Consider the following 6,561-nt stretch of genomic DNA (forward strand, 5'->3'; position numbering starts at 1 on the left):
TATGCCTGGCTACCTAAACCAATGAAAACAATATTCTTGAGTGGCTTCATTTGAGTTCAGCTGGGATTCATCTCCCTATAGCAGAAGGCTACACGAAGCTGACATATTTACATTATCCTGAGGGCTGCTCTTTAGAGGTACCAAATACTGGAAAAATTGGCAACCTTAGCTTGTGATTTTTTCATTGTAGAAGTCTCCTTTCCCATCCTGCATTACATAACACATCCTTCCTTTACTTTGCTCTGCAGCATTTTACGCTACCTCAGTAGACAAAGAACATCACCTACAGCTTTCTTTCCCATCTGAGGTGCTGCAGACCCATCAGGCTATCAGATTTATGCAAATGCTCAAACAGATGCACATCTGCCAGCCCAGGGCTGAATGTAGCAGCCCTCCTGCAGTATACCTCAAGAGGAGGGGTTTGTGACACACCCCTTCTAAGAAGGGAAAGAATGGCATTGTGCAGACAAGATTTAAGAACAACTGGTATCAAGAGCAGGAGAATTATAACCATTAACTATGTCAGAGGACGATCTGTCCTTTGGACATCAACTTCCAAATTTCTCTGTCATGGATACAGGCTGACAGCTAAAATGCCTACTTTCACAAATGTAAGTGTTGTTTGAACACCCACCTCATTAACAGGTAAATCAGTGCTTAAAAAAAAAAAATGCACACACAAGCCAATAATGCAGCTGTGAGACCCAGTAACAACTCAAATAAAGGACCCGAGTCCACAGACTGATTAATTTTACTCTTAACCAATTACCCTCCTACCAGTATTGGGAAGAACCATTAGGAATAAAACATGAAACAGAAGGCTCTTTTCCACTTATAACATTAGCAGGTTTGGGGCACTAAGTTCTCAGTTATTATTGATAAATGCCATAACTGTTTTAGCCAAATTTCCTTCATGAATAACAAGAGTATAAAGTCAGTGACGTGTACAAGGGAGTACAGAAACACACCCAGAGCAGGTAGGTACATTACTTCAGGACATTTCACTTGGTCCACAAGGCCATATCCACGGGTGACCCTCACAGGCACTCCTCATTGCCTCACGGTTTGTTACGTTGCTTCCTGAATTACCAAGTCTTCAAACAGGTTCCCTGCCTTTGACCTTCAGAGGCCAAATCCAGCAGGTCACCAGCAAGCTGTCTGCATGCGGGCAGCACAACGCATAAGGAAGGAAAGAATTATATACTACTTGGATACAGATTTATCACTAGTTTGGCAGGTCATCTTGATTACTAACCTCAAATAATGGTGGCATTTTTGTGACAACTATCTTAAAACAGCAGCATACATAGACAGCACGCAAAGCATCACTGGAACAAGAAACCAAACTTAGTTCTGTAGTACAAAAAAAAAAAAACAACAAAAAAAACCAATTTGTCATAAGGCAGATGGTCCAGCATTATGCTCCAACAGTAACTGAAGTGAATGAGAAACAAAGACAATGGTCTGTCTCTGGTTAAGTGCAATATTGATGTTACAGGAAGACGCAGAGGTAACTCATTTCCCTTCTTACTTGAACTACCTTCTTCGCATAAAAGTTATTTCACTTCTACTTTAATTCTAGACAATAACACACAAGATTGTAATAATTGCTCCAACAGTTAAAAAAAATAAGATTAATTAACAAAAAACAGCAGTGGTACAGACAGTCTTGGCCTAACGCGGTTGCACTGAGACAGTGTCAGAAAGGTGTTCAATGTCTTGCAAGGCCTAGTCCCTTTGCTAACAAAATCTGCACAATGAATGGCAATGTATTAACCCCAGAGCTGGATTTGTTTGTTCAATTGTTTTACTGGAAGTATATTTATACTTAGGTCTAATACATTGTCTGGCAGAGTAAGGAGCCCCGAAGGTTCTGAAAAATCTTCATTGTCTCTCTGTCATGAAGTAACACCCACTTGAGAATTTTATGAAGTATTTTTTTAATAAAAATATATTTCTTTCATAAGCAAATAACCAAGAAAATTTCAGCAGGTATTGTCAAGTATTTCAATCACCTAAAAAAAAACAGTATGCAAAAACACACTCTTGTCACCAATGCATAGCTGTGACATCTGTTACTTTTGAACTGTAAGCTCTTTTGAAACTCACAGGAATTATAAATTAGAAAGTCTTTTCACCATTGTGTAGGTTGCTAACAACATGTTAACAACATGATTTTGATCACCCTTGATCTCCAAAGCAGCACTGCAAGGTGGCGACTGCATGTATGGTATGTGCAGGTATGTCAAATTCTCAATTACAAAGAAGAGTAAGTTGTGGTACCCAACCCTCTAGTGAGGGTTTTCATTCAGAAGCCCAACTTTAGGCATGCTTTCTGAAATGGATGCACACCAGTATCTGTCCCTGAACACAGGGCACTCAATATAAGGCTGCCTCAAAAGAACACTGTTAGGAAGCTGCAGAGGTGGAAATAAAGCCCAGAAATGCTCACTACCTGTATTTCTGTCAGCAGCTTTCCACTCCAATACATCAGTGCCAACAAGATTTGCGATTTACAGATCACTTGAAAAACAAAGAAAATCCTCTTTAAATAGATTGTAGACAATGAGAAAGTCAATGCAGTAAATATTCAAAGTAAATCATAAACATCCACAAACTATAAAGCTTTTCACTACCATTTTGCATGGATCAAGCAATTCTTACGTTTGCTTCTGTTCTGAACAAGAATGGGAATGTTCTTCCTGACTGGGATAGAAAAACAAAGTTAAAAGCAACAAAGTGACTCTATAGCCAAGAGCCCTCAGTCATAATCTCCAGGATTACATTCATAAATATAGTTTATAAAGGGCTCAGGAACGGCTATTGGAAACTCCAAGTATTTCAATATTCAAATATGTTAATAGGTTTTTAAACTACAGCAAACAACCCTATGCTACCCTCTACTAGTGATCCCACATCTTTAATATGCGATTTAAAGATATGATTAGTAAGTACATCAGCATGTTTTATGATCAACCATTTCTAAACTACGCACTAAGTTTCTGATGAGAAGCGTAACCAGTGTTAACTTTTTTTTAAAGTGAACTATTTTTATTAATTATTTAACTACTTCTGAGAATATTTGTCTGCAAGAAACTGTAGTGGTATCAAGCCTGAATGCAAGTCTGATTCTGGTTAGAAGTTCACAATTAACAACATATATTGAAAACAATTAAGAAACCTGAAGAAAATGTTACAAAATAATGCTTGAGAAGTTCACTCACTGGCATGAGAGGATGGGCTATCGAAAATTGAAGCACTATGAAGAAATAATACTTCTAATGAGTACTCCTAAAATAATCTTCCAAAGTGCTTCTTGGAAGAAATCTGTGTTTGTGACATCACATCTGAAGGCTTGAAAAAAGTGTCCTGACTCGTTTCAAAATTTGATACCTGAGAGATTAAACACGTGGGTTTAAACAAAAGGAAATCATTCCAAAGGATGAAGCATGGCACCAACACAAGTATCTTTCAGCAAGTGCTGAAACCGTTCAGTTCAATGTAAGTCTTATTTCAACATCCCTTAAGAGAGAAAAGCAATTAAAAAGATGCATTTGAAAACAGTGTTTTTTCTAAGAAGCATTGGCCACTCTGTGTGTGAAAAAGAATGATTAAGGAAAAGCCCTTATCTACTAGATCATCTACAGAGGTGAAACCTTTGAGGTTTACATACTGACAGAGACTAAAAGCCTTTGCTTTAAGGATAACAGTGAAGGAAATTGACAATCTGTTAACCAAGAATTTGCCCTGTCTCCTGTGTCTGTCATTGAGGTCCTAAAATATGTTTAGCATTTTATTTAGCAGTAGGATCCTATCTATTTAATAAAAGCTTAAGGGACTTCAATATTTAAAGCCTTCTCCTGGCCCCTCTTACTCCTTACCTCAGCAAGTCTTGAAGAAATCATTGAGCAATTTGCAGAGGCTGGAAGTAAGCAACATTGATGACTGCTCTGTGTGGATATTAACTACGCCAGGACTCATTTCATAAGAATGAGGAGTTTGTCATTTTAAGTTGTGCAGTGTGGTGTGCCAGATGTCTTCTGCCTTCCTCCCTGAAGACAGCTACTGAGACAGCTCTGAACAGATGCAGCATTACAGACCACCTTCTTCTGGAAGTATCAGATAGTCAAAATACCTTTATGGACTCCAAACAAAAGGAGAGGGCTCTTTCTCTTTCCTCTTCTATCTCCACTAGGAAGCAGCAGGGACCCCAGGCAGCAGCTTCCAGCCCTTTTGTTCTGCTCAACTTCTGAACTCTATGAGAATCTGCCTTGCAGCTGCAGAATTAGGACCTCTTTCCTCCACATTTTAGCAGGGAAGACTACGTGATGCAGTAGCATCAGGCACAAGGATATTCTACAACCACTCCCAAAGTGTTTCCCTAACAGCAGGCTGAAGAAAAGCAGGGAGATGGTCCATTTTTCCATAGGCCAAATCATGTTTTCCTTGATGAGAAACTAGACGAGAGGAGGACAGGCATGGGAAGAGCTGACCCTATGCCTTCTCTTATTAAACAAAACCTTGTTCCTTGCATGCAATCCATATAATATTAAACTCTACGTACTCTGGAGTTGGCCTGAAGCCTAACAAAACTGGAACCACCCCATCCTTATTGGCTTTATATAGATAGGTACAGAAATATACAAAGTTAAGATGATTCATGCTCTCTGGAATGAAGGGCAGCAGCACAGCTTTGCTTAAGCAGAGATATTCATGGGAGCAGGCAAAATAGACTGAGAATTCTGATGGCTGGGAAAAGCTGCTAAAGATTGTTCTTCTTAGCTGTTGAAAAGGAAAAATATTACTGAAAAAGCTGGTAGGGAGATGGGTGGGCCAGCTGATTCTACAAACGAGAGGAAACCGGAAGATATCTGGGCCAAGCAAGGTTTAGCTCTTTTGACTTGCTAGTCAATTAAAACTGAATTTGTGAAATAAACCAGTGCCAAATGCCTAAAATTAAAATGCACCGCTTCCATCTGCCACAAGACTCCTTATTTTATTTCTCTTTTAGAATTAGTTACCCATTTAAGTTATTCTAGGAGCTTCTCTGCATATCACAATGAAAGGACAAGCCACACTATCAAATTTATAAAATTATCCAGTTGAACAAAAAATCTGAGTAGTATGCCTCTTAAAAGGCAAGAAATGCTTTCATTCTATAGGCAAAATACTTAAGCACTGCTATGCACTTTAAGTGGAATGGAAGCTCAAGATGCGCATAGTTAAACATCTGAGTATTCTAGAATTATTTTGAAAGTATTCTGAAGTTTTCACAATCACCTCAGGATGTTGTAGTTTCTAAGAAAAACTAGATTATTTTTCAAGAGTTAGATCTCAGCCAGAGACTGGTGATATAAACCTAGAGACCTACTCTAGATTTAAAGGTGCTGATGTAGTTTTTCCACACAAAGTAACTTAACTCTGGAGAAAGAAAGCAATGTCAGATTAGACTATTATGCTGTTTTATAGACTCAAGATTCATTGTAGTATATTTTTGTATTGCACTAATGAGATGCCAGCTCTAGCCGAACAGCTATACAGATGTCTAACCTTCAGAAGCTGGGATAACCATATGTCAAACTTCTGTGGTTTTGCCACTTGATATTTTCGGTGTATGCCTTCATTTGTGATAATAAATATCAGGCCACAAACTAATGTCTACTCAGATATCTAATATGTTTAACACTCAAAGCAGCTTGAAAATCTAAACATTTCTGCTGTTAGCTTTGAGTTCTCCTCAAAGAATTATGCTACAATATATACCAGATGAATAGGCTAGGGATAACACAACCACTGCCAGTTGTTAGGATGGGTTTCTTTCTACCATTTTGTATGTATATTTTTTATGCTGTAACATACACAAAGTTCAATCCCCCTGCCTTCCTCGATGCATTCATTAAAAGTCTTAAATACACTGTCTTACCACACATTTCAATGCTGAAGACCAAAAATTCAAGTCGTTCCTAAACATATCTTGCATATAAGCAGGTAGAAAGAAAGGTTTGTATGAAAGAAATCTATAGACACAGAATAGAACTATATATTTTTAAGTATCAATTCAGAGGACCCAAAGCATTCTCTTCACACAGTAAATGGGGAAATGTGATAGCAAAGTTAAACTACACAGCATCAGACAGACGATCCAGTCAGTGAAGGCAGAAGAATTCAGCCTCAGCCTCTCATTTAAAACTCCTTAACCACCATGCTATTCCCTCTGTACTTACATGCTTCTATATATTTGTATTATGTACATTGGCTTCTGCACCTCTGCAACCTAACCACCTATTAGGAGAAACTGCTGTAGCTCAATCAAAGTGAATAGTGTTATACTGATGTGTTTTTCCAAAATTTGGTATTGTTAGAATATGCACCTAAAAGGAAGGGCTTCTGTTTGACCCTTTGCAGACCTGAGGAATTAGCATTACAGTTGACTAAAGCCACAGGATGCATCTCAGAGGTCCGGCTCCCTACTGAAAAAGACCAGAAGACTGGAACTGCAAATGAACCAATACTGAATACAATTTTATGCAGTGTTGCTAGAAAAGCCCTTTCTCCCCCAAC

The sequence above is a fragment of the Cygnus olor genome, chromosome 3 (assembly GCF_009769625.2).
Source record: "Cygnus olor isolate bCygOlo1 chromosome 3, bCygOlo1.pri.v2, whole genome shotgun sequence".
In the NCBI taxonomy this organism is placed as follows: Eukaryota; Metazoa; Chordata; class Aves; order Anseriformes; family Anatidae; genus Cygnus; species Cygnus olor.